The following is a 10111-nucleotide window of genomic DNA, read 5'->3' as shown; positions in this document are numbered from 1 at the left end:
CTATTCATGGTACTGACTGTAGCCACTATCTTTTATGCAATTTTTTTTTTCAGAAATGCAAGAATTAAAAGATGAGGGTGATTCAGTATCTGAGATGTTTATAGTTGGAAATACCTCTTCATGAAAATTCAGATGTTTTCTTACTACTCAGCGCGAGACCCATCTGTTTATTAACCAAATAATAAGGAACTTTCAGAGCTGTCCTTTTCAACACAATAGGCAGTCAAGCAGCAGGACACAGAGTTCTTTGCACTTTTAAAAACAATTATTTCTTCCTCTTGGGTTTACTACAGAAAGCACTGCTGCTTACCTCAGTCGCCCCTGCTCTGCCACTTACATTTTTATTTACTCTCTTTTTTTTGAGGGTGTGGTTCTCTGTCAGCTGTTCTCAGTGTCATAAAAGTGACAGACTTGGAGAGAGATAGAAACTTCCTTTTCTTTTGGGTAAAGTGCAGCACTGCAGATCCCAACTCAAAGGAAATGGCAAAATGCAGCAGATTACTGAACCATATTTGCCTACATAAAACAAGCTCTCCAGAGGCAGGCTTTAACTCAATCTCCCTCTGACTTCAGAAATTTTCCTTTTAAGATTAGAGAACTAATCTGGGTTTATAACCAGGGAATTGGCACAATTTCTGAGACAGTAGCTTCCTGCCCTTCCTTGTCAACTGGAACAAACACCCCTGAGCATGGGGAAAGTATCAAATTAGCTTTGCCACTAGAAGATCTGTGAAACCACCTGTCAGCTTTTATGAAAAATAATAAATCTCACTCAAAACATTACTAAGTTTCCTTAACAGTCTCAAAACTAATTTTCAATGAGGTTTAATTGGCCCAATCTATGTCAGTTATTTCCTCAGGATTTCTAGAATGTATCTTAGGTTTGTTCCCATTACTAAAAGCAATCAGTTGGGAAACTTGCAAGCAGTTTTTCTATTGCAAAGTAGTCAAAGAAATTTTGTTCAAGTAGTATTTGGCTCTACCCACTACTAATTCTGGAAATTTAATGTCCAAACTAAATTCCAGTGTTGATTTTCTTTATTGGAAGATCTTTCCAGGATTTCATTTTTATTGGTAATAATGCCGGAACAAATCAGACAACTAATTATCCTCATTTGTAGAAGTTACAGAAAGAATAAGCATTGGCAGAAGTAAGAAGACAGGAACCATTGTTGGCACATCTTAAGTAGTGTGGTCTTAAACATCAAAATAAAGAAAGTGAAACTGGAAATACCACGTCACCAAACCCTTTTACATGACCTAATGATACTTTACAGTGAACTAGAAGGATGCTAATTTCACAATTAATTATATATATATATATAATTACATATTAAAATCCACCTATTTCAAGTATGCACAAATACCTCCGTGTAAAACTAATCAGCCTCTTTGCTAGTAAAGCGTGAAAAATTGGAACTATCTTCGCATTGCGCCGGTGTGAAACTGGCACACCATAGCTAATTCCCTGACCGGGAATCGAACCCGGGCCGCGGCGGTGAGAGCGCCGAATCCTAACCACTAGACCACCAGGGAGACGATGCTGGTGGCTGCTGCTGGCATTATCCTAATGTCAAGCCGTGACCACTTTGAAACTCAAATTATACATATTCCCACATAACTTAATTTCTCGGTTTTATTACTAGAATCACAGTTAAGACTCCCTGTTTTCTAAGCATCCTTTCTACAAGCATTCTTTGTATGTATTGACTATATATTCAAAGCAAAAATACTTCCAAAATGTTCTAAAGCTGCATCCAAATGCCAACAGTATTTAAAACGCTTAAATACATCAAAGAAGCACTCATTGGGAGTGATAAGTTACCTGACAGTGTTTACTTTACACCTTGTGTATTTGTTTATGGAAAATTATGTATTAAAAGTAAAAATTCCTAGACCAAGACAATATAACCCACCTTGGTGTTCCATGTTTGGGTGCGTGGTGCTTAGCTGCCTAGTGGAATTAAACCCCAGCACTTGGAAACACTTGGTGTTTCTGACTCAAAGTAGCTATTTTATGAAACCATTAGTGATGGAAAAGTGGTAAGGAACACTCCCAGAAAACTATATAAAAGCTAGATTCCTAGTTATTTCTTTCCACTTTTCCCAGCAAGCAGCTGTTCCTGATGATGAAAGTGAAAGCATTGCTGAAAGGTATTGCTAATGGGCAACCTGATCTAGTGGAAGGTGTATGTTCCCTGCCCATGCCAGGAGGGTTGGAACTATTAAGGTCCCTTCCAGCCCAAGCCATTCTGTGATTCTATGATTCTTACACAGAAAAATTAATCCCTAAACCTAACAAAGCTGTAAAGAAGATACCATTCTTCATTAAGTTTCTGAAATTTATACTCAAAAAATTGCCCAGTTTTACAATATTTCAGTCTTCAGGTTGAGAAAATATCAGTAGAAGAACTAAGCTATACATGTAGTATATTTCTAGAAGAAATCTCTCTCTCCTGCTTACTCTCTTTCCCTCCCTGTATTTTTCATCACACTTCTAATTCACTAATCAGTTTTGTTACAGGACTTTGTAAGCAGGAATTCAGTTTCAGTTTTAGCTGTACATGTGTAAGGTCAGGGGTCAGGAGGCTGACATCTTTCAGGGAAATAGTTTACACACTAGATTTTTGGTTTGGGAAGGACTGTCTTCCCTTTGTTATGAGTTCCACTGATGAGGATAAAATCTGGTTTCTCTGATCCAGAGAGAATAAAAAAAAATGGACTTGATTCTACTTACCAGAGAAGAAGAGAGTAAGGTTATTGATGCTGTCCCAAGGACACAGCCAATACTTTACAATCATTTGCATGTGGATTAAAAAAACTATTGGAAACCAGAATTGGAGCCTAGCACACCCCTCCAGGATGCCAGCCCTTAACATTATAGCAGTTGTGATAAGGTACAAAGAGGGAAGTGGGGCATTAGATTTAATTCTTGAAGCTTAAACCATGCCTAACCATGCTTAGCTTAAACCATGTTGTGGTTGCCATTGCGTCTCCTGAGACGCCAGTTCCTGTTAGTACTCAAAAGGTGCTCCCCAGGAATGCCTGGCAGACAGAGCTTTCCTCAGGGGACTTAAGAAGAATGTTGATATTCTGGATGCTAACCAGGTTTAGGCAGGATATGCCATTAACTTGGTGCTAGGCTTCAAACCAAACGTCTTCAGTGCCCTGGGAGACTTTATGCTATGGCTCTTAGGAAGCTCAGGTGCTTCCTAAATTAATCAGCAGCTTTGGGCTTTAGTGGAGTATGAGGAGCTGCATGTTATGAGATCAGTTCTTTGGAACATAGAGGAGAGAGAGGATCTTGACAGCTTCTGAGTTTGACAAAGGGATCACAAAAAAACCACTCCATCCTAGGCTGAAAGGAGTTTTGAAAGAAGATTAGTGGTTTTGTGGAGAACCATATTATGAATAAACAATGTACACAGTGGCTTGCTTGGGGTTGGGTAGAGGCAGAAACTGAAGTAGCACAAAGTAGACGGAGCCCTTAGAGATGACAGCTTTTTCCTGGGTTTTATGCTGACACATTTGTTAAGGAATTCATCACACAATAGTAAGCAAGTAAAATTTTGCATGTAAATACTATATTAATATTTTATATTCTGATGCTAAGTTTATTTAAAGTGAAGCAAAAGTCTACAATACTGAAACCAAAAAACCAAAATCCACTGGTTCCTATTCTGCATTCATACATTATTATGAATTAATCTGATGGAGTTTGACTTTTTCATAGCTGGACACTCACTGAGGAATTCAACGATAGTAGTGGGGTTGGAAAACTGCAGGAAGCTCAGCAGAATTGTGTGCAGTGACAAAGCATGAAGGGATTGGCTTCATTAGTGGCCTCATTGCAAAGTGTACAGTCTCAACTCTGCATGCCTAAAGCACTAAGTGTACACACAAAGGGAAACCTGGAAGTATTCTATTAATATTTTGATTCAACTCTAATAATTTTGGCAACATTCATAAATGGAAGTAAGAAAGCAACTGGGGAAGATTGCTTTTGTATTTTAGCTAAGAGGGAAGCAGGAGGGATGCATGGAGATGTGTGGAAACCTGGAATCATTTATTGGTTCTTCAGTGACTCTTGTGGCTGTGTAAAGCAGGGCAGAAAGTACTTCTGAGTGGAGTCACTCCCCATCTTCTGCCCAGGGCAGACTGGCATTGCATTAGAGATGTTTTCCACTTCCCAGAGCTAGTAAAAAGATCAGTACAAATTAAAAATCTTGGATAATCTAATTAACCAAATCTTGTTGATTTGTTTTATCTAGCCAGTTTGAAGATATTTATTTTCCTCCTCTTCTCTATCCTGGCTCCTAGTAAAGAGAACAGAACAATTTAAAGTTGAATTTCAAGTTAAATTATTTTTAATGCTCAAAATTTCAGATAAAATTTGAAGTAAATCTCCTTAGCTTCTGAAATTTAATCATCAATAACAAACTGTCTATCTTGCAAAAAGATAGTAAATTTATTTGAAAAGGAAAGTAACAAAGTATTTTGTAAAATATAAATATTAATTAAGTTTCCATGTACTAATTCTGGAGTGACTCTAGATCAAAGAGATTTGATCTTTGCTAAAAATGGACTGCTTGGCAGCCTTTTTGTGCTTTTTTATAGATCAAACCTTATAAAGAAGTCCTGTCTCCAGCTGTCTCTAGCACCATATGAGAGATAGCAGTTAAATCATTTCAAGAAGTGATTAGTCATGGCAAATATGCTTACCGTGGACTCTTTAAAAATCAGCTTTGCTCTCTTATGATTTCATGGAACTGTTTGTCTGGGAGGTGTTTTTTTAATGCATAAAATGCTAATGTTAAAGCAATTGCATTTTGATTCTTTTTCCATACTGAGTCTGACATAATAGTGAAAACAGTAGCCAAATAGCAGTAACTTGTGCAGATTATGCCACATCCAGCTTTACTAAATAACCTGCTGAAGACTATTCATTACAAAGATCAGGCTAGGAGAATGCAATGACAGTAAACTAGCAAGGAGATATGGCATAAATACATCTGTTTGGCCTTCCCATCTCAAGATTTATGGTCCTAATCTGTCAGCAGCATTTACACTTAGGTCTACACTGGCTAGCCACTTTCTCAATCCTCAGTTCAGAAGCTACTTTCTAGTTCTTCATCACTCATAAGTAATATTCTCCAGAAAATTTAGAATCTACTTCCAGGAAACTACTGAACTGGGAAAAAAAAAGGATGTAGACCTCCAAGAGACCTCTACCAGAGGACTTAAGTGCTTCAGTTATTAGTCTGGAAGCTTACTTACTCATAACAAGCCTTGCTTTAATTTGAGCATGCTGGCTGTGCAGGTGGAATAGCACATTCCTTGAAAATAATACCGAGGCTGAAACTATCACAGAATAGAATAAAACAGTACTGCAGTAACAGTTCCTCATTCATTTGCAGAGAATGAAGGTCAGGAAAGTGATCTGTTAGCCTGATCTGATTAAACTTCTCATGTTGGTTGACTGAACTCTTACCTACAAGGTTTAAGCTCCTTAAGGAAGAATACATAATATAGGTAAAAGCCCAGAGCCAAGTACGTAATCACTAAATTACAATTTAAAGTCTTAGTAAGGACAGCCTTTATTTCCTCTAAGATTTCAGAAGCACACTCTGCTTTAGGCAACTGTGACTCACCAAGTTTGCATGCAAGGAGTTTGGTTTAAAAGTCAGTGAAAAACAGATCTATCGAGATAAACCTCAAATCTTGTTGGATCTGTTTACTTCCACTGCTTTTGATATGAAACTCTCTAGATAAGAAGCCACAAACTGACTGAAAAGCTGTAGGGAGAGGGAAAAGATTTAGTTTGAATTCCAGTTTACTGTTTTCACAATAGTGTTTCTATTTATATGTATAATCCCTGGTAGGGCAACTCACCAATTGTTTAGAGACTGAGAATACTTAAAAGCGGTTGTACACAAATAAATGTAGAAAAATATAAAAGCTTGAATTCAGTAAGATATAAAGTGGACATGGCTGTATGGATGCTTATTAAATGTAACATGGTAAGTACTATTTGGGGATTTCCTAAAATAATGTGAGTATTGGATATTTCTGCTGCTTCTTATCTTGCCTTCTCTGAGCCTAATGGTTCAGTAATCTTCATACCAAGGTAGCACCTTGCAGTAACTCTTCTTCTCTGAAAGAAAATAGTTTATTGACAAGAACTGAAATAATGGTTTCACTATCTGAAATTGTGCTGATTTCTCATGCACGTTGGATAAACTACCTGAGAATGTGGACCTGAAGCACATTTGATTCAGGAGTTGATTCCATTTTGAAGCCTGAGAGGGAATCAAGGGGATAGAGGGGAGCAGGAGAGGCAGGTGGATGAGAGTTTAGGGAAAAGTCAATGGAAAGAGAAGCCTCTTAAATCTGGTCAGGAAATAATATCCCCTGATGGAGAGAACTTATAAGATTTGGACAGATTTTTCTTTTTCATTTAAGGACAAAGCTGAGATCTGAAGTATGATGAAATCAGAGTAATTTTTGCTTTAACAGTTCATTAACAGTCAGTGTTTGTGATAGCTTTAAAAAGGTAAAATATATAATTCTAAGAAGTTCCAGTTTTCCAAGGAATGTAGTATCTATAGATAATTTTTCTATTTTGTTTACTTTAAATTGATTAGAGTTTTCACTGAGGATAAAAAAAGTCTGTAATCAGGAAACAAGTAGTGCCAAAGGCCAGCAGGAGTGATGAAAGTCACTCTGGGGAGAAGAACAAGGCTCCACAAGCAAAATGGACTCTGTTTTTTTGTTACCCTGCTGTGCCTTGTTACCCTGCTGTGTCACCTACTCTTGCTGTAGAATTTGAGACAAATATCTTTTAAGGGATTTTAATAGGTGTGTGTGATAATTTAATTAATATCAAAGTAATCTTGTAGATTAACAGATTTTTTTTGTTAGGATGTGCCCATACATATCAAATCTTAGCAAGTTAGGTTTTCTTGCCTAGGGTGATGGGAGGGGAGGGAAAGAGTAAATAGTAAATTAATTAAAATATATTATTTCAGATATTCCCAAACTGTATATTAAATGCAGTCAAACTTGTTGTAATACAATAACAGAATAAACATCCTGTAGGAGGTGGGAACAGGCTCCCATGTTTGCAGAGAGAGGAGACAGGTTTTAATCCAAAACCTCAGTGTTAGCCTTCTTTTCAGATGTTCACGAGTTGATTGATTTCCTTATCCATACGTTCTGCTCTACTAAACAGAGTCGTAATCAAAGGGTTGTGAAAGCTGAGCATTTCTGCTTTTTCTCAGCTGTGGATTCTGTCCTGCTCTGTACAACCAGACAAACCTTTAGAGCAGCAGAAACAATAGTCAGCAGTACCTTGTGTCCTAATCACAAGGATATACAGCAATCTTTTTTTTTTTTGCTGCTACCACAATGATTATTTGGAATTTTTTAATACTTCAAACAGTGTCTAAGTCTCAAAACATTACATAGCTTGATGATTTAATGCATTGCCAGAATATATAATTTCAGTATTCTGGGAGAACATAGCAAATGCTGGACAACTGGGAAAGAAGGTAAGAAACTCCTTCATAGTTTGGCATTCATTCCTCCCTACTAATAGTTTCAAAACAAATATTTAACTTTATGCTAAGTTAAACACCTCCTATAAAGTGTTTTTGCTTTATATTTCAGGAAAAACCCAATATATACATAGAGGATATAAACAAATCAGTTTCTTCCTGCCAGAGTATTTTCTATTGGAAATTGGGGCAGGAATGAAAATGTGCAAACAGAATTGCATTATAACCAGCCTAGGTTTGCAAAGCGTTATCTCAGAATAATGCAAATAACATTAATACATTAAGATGAGGACAGCATTATAAAGGATATTTTTTGTATGAATCACTATGTACACCAAACACTAACCTGCAATAATCATGACCTTAATAATCATTACTCCAGGAGTAATGTGTAACCCAGACTTCCTCAAGAGAGTCATTGCCTAAACTTATATTAGAACCTCGATTGGAATAATACATCTCTCTGTATTATCTGTATGATATATATCTCTATCATATGGATAATGTATAATATGGAGAGATATTTTCAACTAGAATTATGTTAGGTAAAAAGATTATTCAATCTCTTCACAGGGACTATATAGGCAGTATACTGTCCCAGAGATTTTTTCCTAAGGATTCATTTGACCTTTATTGAGCCTCCCAAAGTGAACACCCTAAATTATTCCATAGCATCACTCCAGAGTCTTAAGTCAACAAAAGGCTTTTTATCTCCAAATATTTGCTTCTCGTATGATAGCACAGTACAAATAGGATTCCATAATCAGGAATTCCACCTGATGTTTATAAAATGTAACCTTGTCTCAGCTATTGAGGTCCTCTGATAAAGGTAAGGTCTTGCTGAATATTTTCACATTCCTTGAGTTCAAGATATTTTGACTGAAAAAAATGCAAAGGTTTTTTTTCCAGTGGTGTTACATCACTCTAACAACAGAGTACAACCCAGATCAAAGCAGTGCTGCTGTATAAGGTCAGATCCTTCATTTAATCCTCTACTGCAAGGAACTCTGACAAGAGGATCTTCCTCCCTTTTCAAATACCCTTTCTCAAAACACAAATTCAACTCAAATACTCTTGAAAGTTACACTGAGTGAAAAAACCATCACATACTAACAGTCTCTACACTTACTGTAGGTACTTCATGCTTCTCCTCTCTTAGCTGTTCCTCCTGCCTTTCTGCCAGAATGGTTGTCAGAAGGACGCAGGAGGGGGAGCAGCCCTTTGGACAGCTCAGAGTAACTGCTGTATCAGATGAGGAGATGTCAGTGGTTTGGCATTTGCCACAGACTCACGTTTATGGTTAAACACAGTGTAGCTTTTTACTCTGCCTTTTATGCAATTTATAATTGAAAAGCAGCAGAAATCTAGCAGAAGAATAAGCAGTAGTCTGAATAACAGTTTGCTTTTAGGTGACAAATTATACCAATAAATTTTACTGATCATGTGGGACCCATGATAGGGCTGGAAAAAAAAAAACAGAGATGTGATGAGAAATGAGAACACACAGAATAGGAAGGGGAGCAAGAGCTGGTTAATTGGCACACTGTCAGTGTCATCATTGCTAAAGCTGGTGTGAAAACAGCATTACAGTGTGTTTGAGTTACCAATGAGAACAGATGAGAACAAAACTTGGGAGTGATTGAATGAAATCCGGGGGTTTCCGAAGCACAATATTCTGCTTCAGAAAAGGTGGGGACATGCTGATTGCATGCTTGTCTCTCTATTAAACTCCTAACTGGTTTAGCTTTGTGATTTTTGAAAGGGTCAGCCAAAGCTTTGACCCTTTTAGAGGACATCTAACTGATCTACTTTCTAGTCACAAAGTCCACAGCTGCTTCTGGAGTTGGCAACACATAAATAAGGCTGGGTATCTAGATCAGTTCAGCTGAGCATTGCAGGGCAGGGAGCTCTGTACCTGAAAATAGGAACACAGATCTATTTTAACAGCTGCAAAGGTTACCAGCTCCAATATAGTCACTGTGGTTTCCTCCAATCATCTGAGGAAACATTGGCGTGTGATCCTTGCCTTTCACACATATTGCTGCTTACAAGTCTTCCCAAGTAAGAGATAGTAGTATTTTCAGGTTAATTTACGATGGTGGACATGGTGGTAAGAGGGATTTCTTCTGCTCCTTTGTGCATTGCTGAGTTATCCCTCCCCTGTTTTACAGATAAGGAAAGCTTATATTGCTGGTTGTTTGTTTCTTCTGAGAGCTGTAATATTTCCAGTGGATGCCTAACAGGAAACCCATGTATAGTAAATCATTCTGTGGAGAACTGCCCTACTGACATCTGGGTTTTTGGGTCATTCAGTCCTTACTTTCTCCCAACCTCTTTTTCCATTTTCTGACTTTTGTAGGTTTATATCAGTCTGTCTGGTCAAATATCTATAACTGGAAATATTCCAAATATACAATGCTATTATATTCTCAGTATTCCTTTTTATTTCTTGATACTGGAACACTCTGGAAATAGGAATATTGAAGCAGTATAAGAAAGAGTGCAGATATTTTTTATTCACTGATATTCGTTTTCGATTGTCTAAATCTAAAGAC

At 37.3% G+C, this 10111-nt stretch overlaps 1 non-coding gene across 1 annotated transcript; it reads right to left on the bottom strand.

Moving 5' to 3' along the window:
* Positions 1-1464: 1464 nt before the first annotated feature.
* On the bottom strand, positions 1465-1536 carry TRNAE-CUC (transfer RNA glutamic acid (anticodon CUC)). The gene has a single exon. It is a non-coding gene; the product is annotated as a tRNA-Glu (tRNA).
* Between the last annotated feature and the right edge of the window lie 8575 nt (positions 1537-10111).

This window comes from Agelaius phoeniceus, chromosome 4, assembly GCF_051311805.1.
Source record: "Agelaius phoeniceus isolate bAgePho1 chromosome 4, bAgePho1.hap1, whole genome shotgun sequence".
Lineage (NCBI taxonomy): Eukaryota > Metazoa > Chordata > Aves > Passeriformes > Icteridae > Agelaius > Agelaius phoeniceus.
Note: the sequence above shows the minus strand (reverse complement) of the source record. Positions and strands in the feature narration are given on the sequence as shown.